The sequence below is a fragment of the Dendropsophus ebraccatus genome, chromosome 7, assembly GCF_027789765.1.
Source record: "Dendropsophus ebraccatus isolate aDenEbr1 chromosome 7, aDenEbr1.pat, whole genome shotgun sequence".
Lineage (NCBI taxonomy): Eukaryota > Metazoa > Chordata > Amphibia > Anura > Hylidae > Dendropsophus > Dendropsophus ebraccatus.
Window position 1 is genome coordinate 40342015 of NC_091460.1, and position 19201 is coordinate 40361215.

General features: G+C 40.2%; 1 protein-coding gene across 1 annotated transcript in view; it reads right to left on the bottom strand.

Annotated features, from left to right (window-relative positions):
• Positions 1 to 19201, bottom strand: part of SORCS2 (sortilin related VPS10 domain containing receptor 2) — a 647363-nt gene that overhangs the window by 425576 nt on the left and 202586 nt on the right.

The window sequence follows — 19201 nt, forward strand, 5'->3', positions numbered from 1 at the left end:
ATTGGGATCAGATGTTTGGACTCCTACCGATCATTAGAAAAAAGCAGAGAGAATCTCTTTACTGTATGCTTAGATCCCTAGATCATTGTGGTCTCCATCCAGATGGGCTGTTGGGTGATTGCAGGTGAAGACAACATTTTGATTCTACATTGAGGTCATGATCTGTGTCAAAATGGATACATGCCTAGGACCCGTTCTCTACAGGGTTGCCTATGGCATCATATGGTGGAAAACCATGCCGGTACACAAAGTTTTGCTTTGAACGCATCTGTTGTATCTGCACAGCTTCCCATAATATATAGTATGGGTCATTTTGCATTATGGATTAATAATAAACCCAAGGTGAAAGCCAGAGTAAGAAGACACTACTAGAGTGAGTATTCGAACAGGTGAGTTGGAGTTATTTTTGTATGCAAAAAGCCTAAAACTTCCGAGTATGTACGCAGATATTATTTGGGAATTGGATTACACTATCAAAGTTGGGATAACATGGCAGTATGTGAAAGGGAATATGCTACACACTATTTTACCACTATATGGTAATATAATAAGGGCTAAAATTAAGGCTAAAACTGAAAAAAAAAAAAAAATAAAGCTTGCCTGTTGCTCAGTATAAGACGTCTAGTGCTTAGTTACATAAGGAATACTTGAAAAGAAGAGGAATGTCACCGGCTGTATATTCTTGATATTTCATGTTTGTTAGATAGGAAATTGCTCGGTACACTTTACAAAATTGGAAAAGCTATAATCTGTTTGTCTAAGCACTAATGCAAGATAAAATTATAGCATGTACCGAATCCCCGACTCCACTTCAGGTCTAACTCTATCAGCACGTACAGGAGTGAGAGGCCGTGCAGGGCTCGATAGTTCTCCGCCATATAATTTTGACAATCAGCTCCTGTGTTGATTCATTAAGTGCAGTACTTTATAAGCTCCAGCCTGTCCCTTCTTCTCTAGATGGAAGATAAAGCAGCAGCTGTTATTGAAACGTGTCCCGTACCCAAGGAGTCAATGTCAACAGCGGTTAGCCGATTTCTGGAAATTCTCTGCAACTGGATATTACATCAATCAACAGACCGGGTGTTAAATAAATAATCAGGCATAGTAATCATGTAAAGCAAGGTCGGGGGAATGGGATTGTGTGGGGAACGAGAGGGAATTGACTCAGTCGGGCTTCATATATTTAGCATTTAGCGTGTAATGTTTTCAAAATTTCATAGATGGATCTCTCATATCTGTTTAGTTCCTATCTCATATCATATCTACTTACATATAGATAGAAAAAAACATTTAAAAAAATAGATAGATAGATAGATAGATAGATAGATAGATAGGAGATAGATAGATAGATAGATAGGAGATAGATAGATAGGAGATAGGAGATAGATAGATAGATAGATAGATAGATAGATAGATAGATAGGAGATAGATAGATAGATAGATAGATAGATAGATAGATAGATAGATAGATAGGAGATAGATAGACTGGACCCATGACACTGGGACAACTCTATTATATGTTAACAAGAATACATGAAACTATAGTAGAGCTATAGACATAAAATTGCCTTTCCGACCTTCACCTCCCCTATTGCCTACCTTCTGCCCGCTTCACTGAATGATCCATCTGTATTGTTCTGCATTATGTGACTGCGCTCAGTTTGCTCCATCATTCACCAGTAGAAGCAACACACAGGAGCTGTATGTCAGGACTCGGTCCTGAGAGTCATTTATAGGCGCACTAACCGGGAATGGCTGTAAAATTGATCTCGGCATTTGAAGTACTCTATCTTAGGTATTTCGGGCTTTAAAATCCTTAGCGCTCCATTCCAGGCACATATCTTGTAGATCGGTGAGACGTGTTTCGTGTAAATATAATGCAATAAAACCTTTTTCCAAAGTTTCGCTTTAGGAGCGGTTACCCTAGGTAAAGTGTTTGTGAATAGAAAATAAAAGGTTCTGGTAACAAGTAAAAAACAAAAAACAAACAGACAATAGAGAATAAGGAGAAAAATATTTATTTCAGAGTTAATCACTGGGGTTTGGAACGTTATCAGTAGAGCTGGGAGAGAACGTTATCTGGAAGTAAACCGACACCGGACAGGGCAGCGGTGCTGAATCGGGAGAGGGGAGTATGCTTTAGTTTGTCATTTTATAGCCCTAGCAGGTTGTAGCTGGGTTTGTAAATAAACTGGAATATACCTTTAGGGTTTGCTTCCCTGGTGGTCTAGGGAAATGCAGAGTTTAATATGGCAAACCTTTGTGACCTAGAGTAGGTAAAAAGTTACTGACTGCTTTGTTCGTTCTCTCTGATAGTAGATTGATCTAGGGTAGTAATGTCTGAAAAACAGTTTAGCGATAAAGTGGTATACCCATCTGGGACATGTATGGAATAGCCAAAGGATATGCCTTAAATGTCTGATAGATACAGGTCCCACCTCAAGATCATTGGTCTGCCAGCCCCTTCTGGCTTGACTGTGGCCTATGGAAGGTGCTGGAAAACTAAAAAACACCCAAGGTGGCTGTTTTACTCATTCATGTCAAATGCATGCAGTGTAGCTGGTGGTGTTATGCTGGTGTTAGGCACTTTATACAGTGGTTAGGATTGGAAAGTACCCATCCCTAGATGTAAATAAATTATAAATATATATATATATATATATATATATATATATATATATATATATATACTGCCCAGCGAGCATCACTAGCACGACATGGCTACGGTTGAGGTGCTGAAAAAAAAACATAAAAGTCTCTCATAGATAAGATGGATAGAGTCCCCATAAACAGGTCAGTACTCCCCAACAGGAACAACTCTTGTGTGAAATACACTCTGACTGAAATCTGGAACTAATCTGCCCCAAACTGGCTCTTCCTCATGTTATATATCCGCAGGGAGCTATCTGATTGGGCAGGAACAACATCAGGAGACAATCTGATCTTTAATAGGACACAGGAATAGAGGAGGGACAAATGTGAGGCGCCTAGCTCAGGGATTGTCTCTTAGTCACTTGAACATATAGTGGCTTACAGAGGGAATACATTAAATCAGTCAAATTTAAAGTTAACCCTTTTGTAACTGTCCTTCAGCTGTGCTAGACAGTGACACCAAGTGGTGAGAGAGCATAATACTACCTGCATCCCAGAGCATCTACATACCCAGAAATACCAACCAACATGCTATAGATGGATTGTAACACCCGCTCTGGGACACTGCATATATCATTTCCATCTTTCTGTCTCACCATCAGATGTTCCATTCAGTCTGTATCTAATCCTCTTCTGTACAGATACATGTCTGAATCTATTATTGTAACAAGAGCCTCTAATAATTTTATGGTTCTTTCATGCAGAACAAGAACATTGTTTTCCCCTGTTTTGCCATTACGGCTGTGATATATTACCACTTCTGTGCTGTAGTTTTGTCTGTTTGTCACTGACATAAGCAAAAGGTCAACTGTAAGAGAAAAAAATAAATCGTAGGAGAAATTCACTGAACGGAGATATATTTATGTACAAAACTTGTCAGGGAAAAATGGATTTAGGGCCTAGCCCTCTTAGCTGCAACTCAGTGTGAATGTCATAAGCAGAACTGTGAGCGCATAGAGAACATGAGAAATCAACTATGGTGGAGAGTTCTTTTTCTCGATCTGTGATGTCATATGTTGCTTCTTAAAAGGGAAATTCTGGCTTATTTAATAAAATCACCATGTGACCTATAGAAAAAAAAACACTCCAACCATTCATCCTTCATTAAACATCCACAATGAGCTAATTTTAAGGGAATCTGTTTAGTATTAGATTCAATATACAGTTTTGTGAGAATATATATAGCTGATTGCAAAGTTATAAAATCGTCCTTTCTGTCTAAGTGCTAAAGTTGCGAAAGGTGTGCTAAGCTGCAGCATGCATGCCTCCTCCCTCCTCCACCCCTTCCTACATGATTCATGTCCAGGGTTTGGAGCCCAGTACTGAGCCCTGTATATCAGTAATACAAATCCAGGTAGGTGTGGGGGAGGAAGGAGGCATGCATGCTGCAGCTCAGACTGGCCTCTACTACTCTTACACTTATAGGAAAGCATCCTTGTATAACTTTGCAAACAGCCATCAGCTATCATTTGTTTTACATGCCTATGTCTGCAGCATGATATGGAACTGACAAATACCATTTGTGGACTCCAGTCATAAATGACCTATAGCTCATGACGTTCATACATTTTTTAGCCACCTTATACCACTGTGCAAAGGAAAACTATGGACTGGTAAACACCATTCTTATTATATACATAATTCTAATAGCTATACAACTGTGAAAAGGTTGACCTAAGGTCACATGAGGAAATTGACTCGGGAATAAGGAGTAAGGATTGCTGCCTACATGGTGTTGATATGTGCTAGTATGAGTAGGAAGAATAAATGCAAATGATAGATAGATAGATAGATAGATAGATAGATAGATAGATAGATAGATAGGAGATAGATAGATAGATAGATAGATAGATAGACTGGACCCATGACAGATGATAGATAGATATTCCTATGGCTCCATGTAATTCTTCTATATCGTGCCCAGATACCTCCTATACTGCTGTTTGTGCTTATTCCTTTATCCACAGGAGGTCAAATATAAAAGGAAGATAACCGGTGCTTTATTTTATTTACATGGAACCTGAAGAAGTCCCCATAGTTTCTCATGTACTGGAGCTAAAGGATAAATACTGCCATCTATTAATAAGGGAATTAGGGAATGAATGATCTTGCCATCAGTACAATAATCTGCAGTCCCTCGGTGGTCTCCGCTCTATGATTCTATGCTTAAGAAAAGCATGTTTATTTAGAAGTGTGCTCCGTAGGGACCCCTGGTGCGGCGTAATACTTCACATTGAGCTGATTGTTCTGGTTTTCCGCAGTCCACAGTTGTCCCTTCAGTTTATATTAAGTGGAATCATTTCAAAGAAGAAATTGCTCCATTACTGAAAATCCAACTCCTGGAATTTGTTGCAAACACTTCTATGAATTATATTAAAGGGTCATATTAGCCCCGAGCAAGAGTGAGGCTGATTTCCAGATGGATTTCCTACAGAACATGGGATCACTCAGCTTTCCTATGTAACCAATCCTTGGAGATGTTGGCAGCGGGCAAAGCCCATCTGGGCACGAGGTAAAAAAAAATGTTTTCCCAAAATGACATTTTCTGTTATAAGAAATGTATTCCTTGAGATTTCTTTCTGCATTTACAAACTCTTTAAAGTATGGGTTGCGGGGATGTAATCCCCCAAAAGATCCAGGGCCCAGGGCTAAAGGGTCTTAGGCAGCACTGGTGGAGCTAACAGTGTAGGTGAAGCTGTCAATAGGGGAGGAGATGTTGTGTAGGAGGAGCTAGCAGTGTAGGTGGAGCTGTCAATAAGGGAGGAGATGATTGTGTAGTAGGAGCTAGCAGCATGGGTGGCACTAAATGTGGAAGTAGAGCTAGCATTAAAAATAGTCACATTAGCCAAGCTATAGCTAGATGGTTAGTACTAGAGTGATTCATCGGTGCCTAACCAAACTTTTTGCAAAGATGGCAGCCAAACTTTTAATACACATTAAAAAGAAGGATATGCACCCCTCTCCGAGCTCTCCCAATGTCCTCCTACGGGTCTAAGGAGTCTCCAGCTGCCTCTAGCCCGCTTAGCCAATTGCTGACTGAGAGAGGACAGTGCCGTGAACAGTGATTGGCTGGGCGGGCTGTCACTCTTGCCTCGGGAGTGATAGATCGCTCAGTCAATCCCTGCCCGTGGCTCTTTTCCGTTTCAGTCAGGGATTAGCTAAGCAGGCTAGAAGCTGCTGCGGGGGACACCAAAGAAGGAGGATACCAGGGGAGTGTGAACCTTTAAGTATTGATGGGTGAATTTTCTGGCCACATTGTCAGGGGCCCAAATCCCAAAACATATCTTTTCCAATCCAGGATCAACACATATCACATATAGTGATAGGATGGCCTCCCTTAAGGCTGATTGGGCTAATGGGGACACTGGCTGTCTGTGTTATGGGGCACTGTGGTGGTCTCATTCTGTTTTATTGTGGCTGTGTCTACTGTGGACTTGGAGATATATGCCCTCCAGTGTGGAAGGCATTACAAGCCAGGTGTGGCAGTAGAAAAAAAAAATAGGCAGCACGGGTAGTGAACAGTTCCTGCCCCTTTCTTCCACCCACGTGATATGGCCCTGCTCTCTTCTGCATCGTCAGTGCCCCCATTGCACCATGTAGAGAAAAAGTATTACCTCCTGGCCAGTATCTTTTACTAATACGTAGGCCTAGCCTTCAGATAAAAAGTAAATGTGTCTTTTGGCCAACAGATATCTCCTATATTTATGTGGTTTTAGTGGGATAAATTATATATCCCATATTACATACTGCAGTAACCGTACTTGGGGTAATAATTTTACTAGATGGGTTTCAATCCATCAGGGAAGGATCAGGGTGGTCCAGTAAAAAAAAAAAAAAACAGCAACTTGGAAATCCATATTTTCCCGGCAGTGCTCCCGGAGGGGGAAAGTAATACTGCACAATTATAAAACTGCACTTAGTAAAACCAAGGGAGTTGTATTGTACTTTAGCATTATAATGTTTATAGTGCACTTTATAGTTTTCCATTAATTGTAAATTCCCATAATATAATCAAATGTAACATTAGAACCTCCCTAATGTTATTTTATTACAATGTTCAAATGAAGTTGTCAAATTGTAGAATACGTTCCCTACATGGATTTACTCTTAATCTTATTTTTTTTTCCGATCTTTAATGCATCCCCGCTTCATTAAATAACAGCATGATTTCCCCTAAAATTCATAGCGCCGGAAGCCATATTGTTTTGAGGAGGTTGGAGCGGTTGTGATTCACATGAGTAGCCGTGGAGCTCAGAACTCTGTGTGACTCTACATTCCTTGCAGCTGTTCCTTTTGTGCCACTTCCAAGTTATGTCAAGATTCTAATCCTATCTAACATTCCTTTGCCAGATGAAATTGTGTCATATAAATTGATTTTGGAGGAATTTTAGAAAACAGACATTACAGCATGTGGTAAAGAGAACAGATAAGGAGGGGGCGAAATCCTAAATCATCAGTCCATGACAGTTCAGTCCGGTTATCCACAAATAATTGAACACACTATCCTCCGAAATATTATTTTAGGGGGAAAGCGACTGAAAATCAATCTCTGGTCACAGTAATCTCTAGCCCTTGCATTTTTAATCAGATTTTTATTCCAGGCTGACCTTATATCGACCATTTCAATATCTAAGCTCTTGAAATGACCTTCAGAGTTTGGCAAAAAAATAAATGGAAAAGAATATGTATCTTATCAACCATGGCAAAAAGAGGAACGAATAAGCCAAAAATTGATGTTTATGTATTGTCATGATCTGTAAGTTTACTTAAAGGGGTTATCCAGGCTTAAGAAAACATCCTCCAGAAACAGCACTGCTCTTGTCCTCAGTTTGGGATTTGTAGCTAAGTTCCATTGAAGTGAATGGAGCTGAATTGTAATACCACACACAACCTGTGTGAAATTTATTAAAAATAATTCGTAAACTAATTGGTTAAAAAAAAATAACTTAAAAAGTAGTCACAAGACAAGACTTTAGTGGATACATAAGCATGGCTACCTCTCCTGTATCTTGCTGCAATAAATAATCATGTGTTCCCCATTCCAGAAGCGGGATTGGGATCCCTCACATGTTTCCTGCATGCAACATAAGAAAGTATTAACAATGTATGTCACTTTTATTTGAAGATACTGAATCATTTCTTGTCTTCTTCCCAATGGGCCTAGAAATGCTGATGTACAGCATTACGTGCTGCCAATGGTTACACGGACTACAATGTGACTGTATTCTATTTCCATGTCTACAGTGTGTATGAAGGGATCAAAAGCATGGGAAATGGACAGAATATAGCCACAATATGACTTTATTCTGCCCATTTAAGTCATTGTACCTGTTGTCAACATGTCGGCTATACATCAGCACCTATTTTTGGCTAGTAACATATAACCTAATGTGGGGCATAAAACAAGATGTGAAACTAGCTTTATACTTAAAGGAAAAGTCCTACAAAATAAAAAAAAAACTACAGTGCAGGCAGGGGGTGAGGGGAACATAAATAATGTATACTTACTCACCTCAGTGTCCCTGCAGGGCTGCATCACCAGCTGTCTGACAGCCGCCGGAACTCTTTTTCTCCTGACTTCCTGCTCCATTATGACTCTGAGAAAAGTACCCAACCCGGCTGATGGATTGCTCGCTCAGCCAGTCAGTGACTGTAGTGTTGTCCCACCTCAGTCACTGACTGACCGAGTGGGCAATCCATTAAGCAGGTTGTAGTACTGCAGAAGGCAGAGCTGGAGAAGGCCGACAGGGATCTGGGAGTGGTAATGCGGCGCTGAGGTGGCACGGGGACAGGTTTGTATAAATTCTTTATTGTGTTTCCTCTATACTGTTGGGCTTAATTAAAAACTTTTTTTTAAAAAACTTTGCTATTTCTGTTCTGCAACCTCCTTGTTTTCACATAAAGTGCCAGCTGCTGTATCCGGTTCTTTGTCATTAGAGCTGTCCAACAGTTCAGTCTCCGGTACTTCTCTAACTTTTCCTTAATTTATTTCTAAGCTGATCTTTAACCAGGTCAAAGGTGGACTTTGATCCAATCCTTTATCACCTTAAGGCTGCGTTCACACTACGTATATTTCAGTCAGTATTGCAACCAAAACCAGGAGTGGATTAAAAACACAGAAAGGATCTGTTCACACAATGTTGAAATTAGTGGATGGCCACCATATAACAGTAAATAACGGCCATTATTTCAATATAACAGCCGTTGTTCTAAAATAACAGCAAATATTTGCCATTAAATGGCGGCCATCCACTCAATTTCAACATTGTGTGAACAGATCCTTTCTGTGTTTTTAATTCACTCCTGGTTTTGGTTGTAATACTGACTGAAATATACTGACTGAAATATACATATACTGACTGAAATATACGTAGTGTGAACCCAGCCTAAAAGAATGTTTTTGCCATCTTACAAATAAGGGATCGGACTACACTGCGTTTTTCTCTAGTCTGTTAAATCACACATAGGTCTCCATGATAGCTATAGTCACAAAAAGGTTGTAGTCTTTAATTTTTATTGTAGGTGCAATGGAGCAATAAAAAATATAATTGGTCGTGATAGTCTTCATACCCTTTCACATGAAGATTTCGGCACGTATGTAAGTAAACAAAGCAGCAGCGGCCGCATCGATGGGTAAATACATCCGCTTGTTCTGCTGCGTTGGCTTTGGGCAATGAAGTGGGCAGGAGAAAACCATCTGTAGTCACTTTATCTTGTGGCATACTGCATAGCAGCTAATTACTGGTAGTTTGACTCGAAATCATTGAACTGTACAACCACAGTGAACGACTGCCATCTCCTAGTATAATTCCACCCCGAGATTGATTTATTGGCGAGCTGCATATGTAGCAGGTCAAAGAAAGAAATGCTGTAGGCCTAATGCAGAAAATCTTACTTGATTAATCCAGCGGTGCATAAAAGAAAACCACAAGACGTTCTTGTCATATTTCAGGCAGTCCATGATGCTTTGCAGACAATGCCGAGGCTTTTGCACACGCACGACTTATCGGTCCAAAACAAATGTTTATCTCCTCAGAAAATAATGATGGGGATTTATATAAGGTGGGTGGGGGGAGGTGATCACATCTGTTAAATGATCCGTCTTTGCCAACGTTTGCGGTAGCCAGGTGGCTAATGGCTTATGTGATGACTTTACAGTGCAGTACGCATACATTCATAATGTGCCCACTCAGCACAAGCACTGAAAATATTATAAGCAATGATGGGTGTATTGTGCAAGGTTAGGGGGGTGGCATTGACAGGGTATAGTTAAGGGTAGTCATGTATCATCTCTGATAAAGTGTATGTCCATTGGTGATGATAAATATATAGAGGAACTAAACAGATTCCAAAGAGATATTCCAGAAGAAACATACAGTATACTGTATAGAACGAAAACCTGATGGACCCGATTAATAAAAAGCATTTTTTGTTTTTTAAAAGGGGCATTTTTTTTTAACTGCAGGCAGTTTGATGATCTTCCCAATTGTCCCATAACACTGTCCTACTTATACAACAAGATCCTAGTCTACTATTCTTAGGGTATGTGCACACTATGGAATCCCTTCAGATCACCCGCGTCGGATTCCGAAACTCGCCGCCGCTCACGGCCACGCGAATTTCCGTTTGTACCATAGACTCCATTCTATGATCGATTCATTTTTTTTACATGGACGGCGGAATCCGCCCAACCATAGAATGGAGTCTATGGCAAGGGCAGAAATGTGCGCAGCCATGAGCGGGGGCGATCTGTGCGGATTCCGTAGTGTGCTCATACTCTAATAGTCTGATTAACATGATCATCCCTAGGGCAGGGTATTAAAGCAATTAAAGGGGCTATCCCACAATTAAAATTTGTGTCGTAGCCATAGGATAGGTGATAACTAGCTGATCATGGGGACCCTTACTGATCACAAGAACAGAAATTAAATGACCCCCTGAACGAAAGGAGTGCACCATGTGTGCGTGGCCAGTGCTTCATTTATCTTCTAAGGGGCTTCTGAGCTCAGCAATGTTCAGAAGCCCCATAGAGAAAGAATGGAACGCAAGCCACATATGCACAGTGCACTTCATTATTCCAAGGATAATAATGTTCTTGTGATGAGTGGGGGTCCTAGCAATCAGACCCCCATGATAAGCTAGTTAACCCCTATTATATGGATAGGGGATAACTTTCAATTGTGTTTAACATTCTTTATCACCTATATGTGTGTATTATTTATGAATGGTGGACATCTAGCCAACCAAACCCCCGGTGATCTTAAGAGTGAAGGTCCCTGAGTGCCCCTTGTGAACGGTGTGATACTATGCTTGTGAATTGAGGCACTTGAAGACCTTAGCTCTTGAGATCATTGGAAGTGTGAGCAGTCAGAGGCCCGATCAGTTATCTCATATACTGTGCATAGCTATTAAATGCTATTAGTAGGCCAATCCTTTTAAAACTTTCCAACACTGTTACATCATCTCTATGCGTTACCCCTGTACTGTACTGTACTGTACTGTGCATATACTGTTAGGCTATGTGCACACAATGTATATTTTCGTAAAACCGCGGCCATTATACTGTATAATGGCTGTACTTATTACGGAAATATACGTTACCTTTCCTTCTATGGGATCCCGGCTGTAGCGTATACACATGGTATACGCTCCGGCCAGGATCTCCCGCGGCGCCGCAAACAACTGACATGTCAGTTTTCTGTGGCCGCTATTCAGTGAATAGCGGCCGCAGAAACCCATGTCAGTGCACACTATGGAGCGAGCGGCTTCGAGCGCTCACTCCATAGTGTGCTATGGAGAGTTCTCATGGATGCACCCGCATCAGAACACCGCAGCCAAAAAGACCATCCAGACGGTTCTGCAGTACCGGTCGGAATGATCTTTTCAGAGACCGGCCGTTCCGTCATCCGGCCGGGTCACGGAACGGCTGGTCTCATACATTGTATGAGCATAGCCTTACCATGATTACTGTACTGTGACATCACTGCGACTACTATTCCCATGCATTGATGTCACTATGTGCATCTATTTAAGTGTGACATGCAGTGGTGGCAGCTACTGCTGAATGCCCTATACATTGCATTTTATGGATTGCGCACACATTACATTATAACTATGATTAAACTTTTTTTTCAAGATACGAAAATATGGGACCATGATACTCTAGGGCATTTCATTATGGACAAGGCTTATATTGAAGGCCGTTATCCTTAGATAAGAAGCTGCAGCACAGATAAGGTTAACATTGCACGACAAAGATTAATTCCCAACTCATATTCTGCTGTATTCATTTCACTTTTAGGTAAAATTAGGCTTTAAAGTTATTTTTCATGTCAGACCTGATATATTACTGTACTAAACTACGGCACTAAAAACAAAATTTTCTTTCCGGAACAAAACAAGTTGTCAGCTGAATATTCTTGCTTTTATGTATTCTATTTTTCATACCTCCTCATAGCAACTGTATGAAGAAGACGGCTCCCTCTTAGCCGCAGCCACATCTCACTGCACATATAACAAATACTTCAGTTTAACAGAAGCTTTTAGCCCGCCGCCTGAAATCCCCTGTACAGGCCGTACATCAAGAAGACGCATTAGAAGCAGCAATTAAACATTTAACTTCTGGTAAACTGAGCTCCAGATTGTCTGAGAACTCATATAAATGTATGACGGGAGGGCCTTCGGGTACATTCTCTTATCCAATATGATTTACAAATATAATGAAACAGGATAGTAAAAATATAAAGCCTCTGAAGGTCTAGGTTAATGCTAATGGGACATTTACAGTTAGATTGTAATTACACATGGAAGCAGACAGCATTTTAACTCATTAAAGGGGTTGTCTCAATTTGACAACTTATTAGGGCATATAAAAGTCACAGAGAAGAGACCCTCTCAATAGTAGCTCCCCCACTATGAACCAGGGCTGAGAACTGCTTTAGGTCTGGAGGACTCATCATGTAATACTTCATTTGTCCTGTAGTGGTCGCTGTGGGGAAAATGTGCAGCCAGTGATAACTTCTCCTCCTCTCTTATTAAAGGGTTTATCTTTAAAGGGGTATTCCACTCAAGAGCTAAAAAATGAAATGCTCCCAAACCTTACTCACCAAGTCCTTCTGAGTATTTTGAGCCATCTGATGTCTTTCTAGCTGCTGCCGTTCCTGAGTTACAAGTTTTTCTAAAAGCGGGCCTATATCCAAGATGGTGCCGGCCAAGAAACTACATTTCCCATCACACCTCAGAGCCAACTGTCAAGTGTCCGCCTCATCTTCTAGTATCTGCCTATGGCTGGCTCAATATGTTTCTAGTTTACATTGTAAACAAAATATCTATCAATCCATCCACATAGATAAATTAGAAAGAGTGAAAGAGATTAAACAACTGTGTTTCCTTTCTCCTATACTGCTCATGAGGCTGTCACTGTTCTGTTGTTTTCCCATCCCTTGGCTAGGTGCTCACTGATTGGTGTGATATCAGTGGTATGAAGTGGTACAGATGAGGCATTACAGCTTGCCTTGCAACAGAATAGACAGAGATCATGGATCAAGGGGACCTGGAAAGAGGAGGGGATCAAGGGGACCTGGAAGTGGGAATTTTCTGCAGCTTTAGGGTGTGAGTTAGGATGTGCTGCAGACAAACGGCCCAATTAATGTAAAGAAACCTATTACTAACAAGCTTAGATTATGGGTGGGATTGAAAAGGGTTATATATTTCTTTGTTGATCAATACTATGCTGGAGGCACAGTCCGGTAGCACATGGTATACCTGTGGGCCTTCATTAGTCTGCTGCCATAGAATCCTATCCGCATCCCAACAATTGTGTTGACTGGGTGCCGATGAGGTGATAGATGCCCAGATACCACTTAAGTGCCACAGTCACAATTTGACCACAGCATCTAAGGGGTGAAACTAAAAGGATAAGAAGTTTCTCTCCTGGTAGTTAAAGCAGGGGCCCTGCCGTCCAGCAACAACTGAGCTCCAACGATATTCTTCACAGGAGACCAACGCTCGGCTACTTTTGCTCCGCCAACAAAATACTTTTTTTGGTCATCAAACGGTTATACAGTGCTTTTATTGTGTTTTTGTAAGGTCAGGGGAAAAAAAACCCTTAGGGAATAAAAGCACATTATAAAATATAATAATATGTTTAATATAAAATGCTCAAGTGAAAACGTTCAGCATTGGATAATCTGCTTTATGGCAGTTTCCAGGTAACAAGTTTTTAATGAAAATTCCCAGTTGAGCTGCAGGTCATGTGATCTGTGATGTCATGACTCCAGTGCTCCACTCAAAGGGGTACTTCGCAGAGAAAAAAAAAATTCAAATCAACTGGTGTCAGAAACTTATACAAATTTGTAAATTACTTCTATTTAAAAATCTCAAGTCTTCCAGCAGTACTTATCAGCTGCCATATGTCCTGCAGGAAGTGATGTATTCTATCCAGTCTAACACAGTGTTCTCTGCTGCCACCTCTGTTGGTGACAGGAACTGTCCAGAGCAGTAGGAGACAGTTGATGACAGAGATGGCAGCAGAGAGCACTTTGCCAGACTGGAAAGAATACACCACTACCTGTAGGACATACAGCAGCTGATAAGTACTGGAAGACTTGAGGTTTGTTTGTTTTTAATTGAAGTAATTTATAAATCTGTATAAGGTTATGTTCACACTATGTGAACGACCGGCCGTTCCGTCACAGAACAGCTGGTCTCTGCCAAGATCATCCTGCAGTACCAGACGGATGATCTTTCCATGTCAGTTATTTGCAGGTCTGCATGGGATTCCGGACAGAGCGTATACCCTCCGGCCGGGATCCCATAGAAATTTAGGCAGTGTTCACAGGCGTACAAAGTACGGCCGTTGTTGCCGGTGGCAACAACGGCCGTACTTTTACGTAGTGTGAACATAGCCTAACACAGGTTGAATAGAAAAAATTTTTGGGGAGTACCCCTTTAAGTCCTGTATACCTTGTCAACTAGAGCTCAAGATTCCTAGGAAGAGTTGGAGTTGATGTTCTACTAAAGTGGAAAGCAGCGTATTTCCGGGTCAGTACGTAAATTACTAATTGTAATTAGTTTGTTTTTTTTTTAAATGGACTGTCCCCTAAATCAGCAAAATGGGACTCGTGTATTAAGAAAGACACAAAGCAGCGGCGATAAAGAAAAAGGAAAGGCCCTACAAGTGATTTACATGACAATATTACATGAAGCCGCCTAATTGCTTTAACTTGCAATTAGACTTTGTGCAGGTTGGATATGAGTAAATTTCCTGCCCAGTATGTCCGACACACCGTAACATCCTCAAATTACCAGCTCTTTGGAGAAATTCAATTAAAACTGTGAGTTTTGCGTTTCGGCTGCGAGCGCCTTCATGCAATATTTTAATTTTAGAAAGTGTCTGGTGTCGGATTTAATGGTGAAAGCCACAATGTAACTTTAAGTACTTTTTATTATGAGAGTAAAGCAATTAAATGTGTTAAAACACCTCAATGCCACAGTCTTGTTGCCAAAAGTAATCCAATATTGACTGGCCATTGTACCTTGAGTATAATGAGAATTCTTTGCAGTATCTGGCTGAGCTCCAGGAGTACAAGCCGGCCCGTGAATATGATGTTTTATCTTTTATTTATCTAATAATAGAACTTAATTACATTCCCAGAATAAAAGGGCGGACGTGCCAACAGGGTGATGAGATGTGGAAACTTTTATTAGATATGTCTTGTATCGACAATGTATACAGTCCTAGGCTCTTATAATAAACAGCTCAGTCATTACACAAGGAGAATTTATTAGAATGGTGGTTTACGTGTCCCGCCACCCCGAGTGCACTTCAGGCCTTGAGAATTGTTAACAACTAGCAACAGATGAGCTGGGTTATAAGAGGCTCGGGCTGGGGGCCGTCCCCTTTAAGACCTGAAGTGATGTCCAGTTTTGCGCTATTGAGTGGAAAAAGAACAACAATAAGGAACACATGTGATATAAGGCTATACATAAATAATGGGGGAGTCAATGGGAAACAGTTAAGGGTATTCCAAACAGCATCCGTATCCTGGAAATGCCTTGGAAAAGTAATGAAGGTGTTAAATTATCTCTTTTTTTTCGGATCTTCTCACATTAGTTGGAGAGACCACGGAAAGGTCAATATTAATAGCATTATTTAATTAAATATTTAAGTAGCGAGCTCGAGAGACTCCTTGTGCAAAGATCATTACAGCGTCATCAATTAGGAGAGCGGAGATATGCGGCCTCAGGAGAGAGTATAGATACCAACTAATAGCTATCTACTGTTCTATCATCTATCTCTTATCTATCTATCTATCTATCTACTGTCCTATCTATATATCTACTGTTCTATCTATCTATCTCCTATCTCATCTATCTATCTATCTATCTATCTATCTCCTATCTATCTATCTATCTATCTATCTATCTATCTATCTATCTATCTATCCACCCATCCTCATATCTACTTATCTACTTATACACCTATCTATCCATCCATCGGTCTCATATCTATCTATCTATCTATCTATCTATCTATGCAGAGAATCCACAGCACTCCAGCGTAGTGAAAAAGCTCAACAAGCTGTGTTTATTCAGTCAATTCATAGTGCAACACTCCAATCCCAACGTTTCTGTGACTCTCTGTCACCATTTTCAAGCGTGAAAATGGTGACAGAGAGTCAGTGAAACGTTGGGCTTGGAGTGTTGCACTATGAATTGACTGAATAAACACAGCTTGTTGAGCTTTTTCACTACGCTGGAGTGCTGTGGATTCTCTGCATATATACTTATTACGATATTTGGTCTGGATCAAGGTCCGCTGGCACCACCAATACAACATTAAGCAGTGCTGCTTCTTCTCTTCTACTATCTATCTATCTCCTGTCTATCTATCTATCTATCTATCTATCTATCTATCTATCTATCTATCTCCTATCTATCTATCTATCTATCTATCTATCTATCTATCTATCTCCTATCTATCTATCTAGTCAGGTAATTCAATGGCACTCCAGATTAGATGCAAAAAAAAGTGTTCTTTTATTCCATATCTCAAAAGGCAGCACAGCAATAGAAAACAATGTAGGCCATTGTTGTGCTGCACTTTGAGATATGGAATAAAAGAACACTTTTTTGCATCTAATCTGGAGTGCCGTTGAATTACCTGACTATTTAAGTGAAGTTCATGGTTGGAACTTGGACTGGCACCCACGTATCTTCTATCTATCTATCTATCTATCTATCTATCTATCTATCTATCTATCATCTATCTATCTATTTATCTATCTATCTATCTATCTATCTATCTATCATCTATCTATTTATCTATCAAGCAGTTGAAGAAATTACTGCAGCACTCCAGAATTGTACTCAGAATTGCGGCTGATAATCAATTCTGTTCATCTGTATAGGGATATATCTGATAGATAGGACAGTTGCAGAAATTTCCACTATGTGAAGTCTCCCAAAATAAATATTATAGTATTAGGCACTATTATGTGGGCTGTATCATACTGGCACTATGTGGCGGTATAGGAATTAGTTATAATATGATATTACATTTTTTAAACCAGCATTCTAAATAGCTTGTGGTCCATCCAGGGCCCTGTTTTCTATAAAACTACCTCTGCACATACAGACAAAGTACTTTTCCACTGTTTTTAATGGACTGGGTCACTATGTGTCCTTGTTGCTTCCAATGCCCTCCCAGAGATGACAATGGCTGCGGTACATTGTGAGAACATACAGCCTCAGCATATAGTAATAGACATTTATAGCTGCCTCCATCATATGCAGCCCAGATGGAAAATTCAGAAAGGTCTCGGCTAACAGCGTTCATTCACGTCACCTTTATAAAGCAATATCCTCTAAATAACATATCGCTTAGTAAAGCATTTTTATGTCTATGGTTCACAGAGGCCTATAGTCACGCATTTATAAAATAGCTAAGGTTTCCCCTCGTGCCGAGCGGCATATAACATGTGTTTGCTGTTGTCATAATTCTCCACACATATGAAAACCATTGGTGCTATGAGTCAATGGAGCAGCGGGATCACAAAGAGTTGAAACGCTGGGTTATCAGGATCAGAGGGGCTGAGCTGGTAGCATGCCGCTATCTCCCTTCTTTACATCTGTATCTCCAATCCAGCCCATAAGCTCCGCACATTGCAGAAATCCAACTCTATAGTGAATAGGTCAATGCATCTGCTACTAATATTCTGCATGAAAGCCTAGAAAATACTCATGATATAGAGTAATGGAAGCATAAAAATGCTATGTGGGTTTACTGAGATCTGAATTATATCGTACTTTTACCATAATATAAGAAAACCCCTATAAAGGGTACCCATCTGTTATAGGAAAAACTTTTCTTAGAACTTTGGGTTGTGACGTTCCTCTGTTATTCCTCCTGGAAATGTACAAATAAACTGACAACTGGGTGTTACCATTTCCCTTGTCAATGGGTAGTGCCCTTACACCATGTACAAATAGGCGGAGTATAGGACGACACCCTATAGAATAGGAATAAACAGGAGGAATAAAGGAGGAATTACAGATTTCTAAGAACAAATACTCCAGTAAGTAAGTCCATGGACAATACAAGAAACTACAAAAAGTATCACATGACCTGACAGAACTTCTTTAAGAAAGGTATAACATCATATGCACTAATACATATTGACCTATAGTCCTTACATACACAGATAGAAGGCTGCATAGCAGTATAGAGAACCTTATGGCATGTTTTATTGGTTATAGATGATGTATAGTGGTGTTACTTCTATAACAGTAAGGCTATGTTCACAACGTACTATTTTTTAAAAGAACGGCCGTTCTTTTCATACTGCAAAGAAATGCGTTGAAGTCAATGGAACAACAGCCGTTGGTTTCACACAAAGCATTGAACAATGGCCATTGTTTGGCACTCAAAACAACGGATTGTTTAATACATTGTGTGAAAACAACAGTTGGTGTTCTTTAATGCATTTTCAGTATGAAAAGAACCGTTGTTGTCATAATGGAAAACAATGGCCGTTCTTTTAAAAAATAGTATGTTATGTGAACATAACTCTGAAACGCAGTGCCGTACAACATTTTATAGGACGTTACATGCCTATAGCATGTTATATGGCAGCATATTGGACTTTGTGTGATGTCGCATTTCAGGGCTGTTCTGCTCTAGAAGTAATATAGCCAGTAGTCCATGCCATAAACTTCTGTATGACGCCTTCTGAGCCATAGTTATGAGACTCAACTATAGATGTTCTATTACAGTTCACAACAGCTTGGACATCAGGCAGACCAGGTGCACAGGGTTCTTATCCCTAAGGCATATATAGAACATAGAGGTTGCGGAATATTTATTCATTAAATGTATATTGTAAGAAAAAATCCAGACACTCACCAAAATAGGTCTTGCAGTTTATTCACATATCCATTAGAACAAGGGATATAACATAGGACACTGACAGTTCATGTAGGCAGTCTTGCTGAAACGCATCCTATGTTATTTCCCTGGTTCTACAGGGTATATTAATAAACTGCAAGA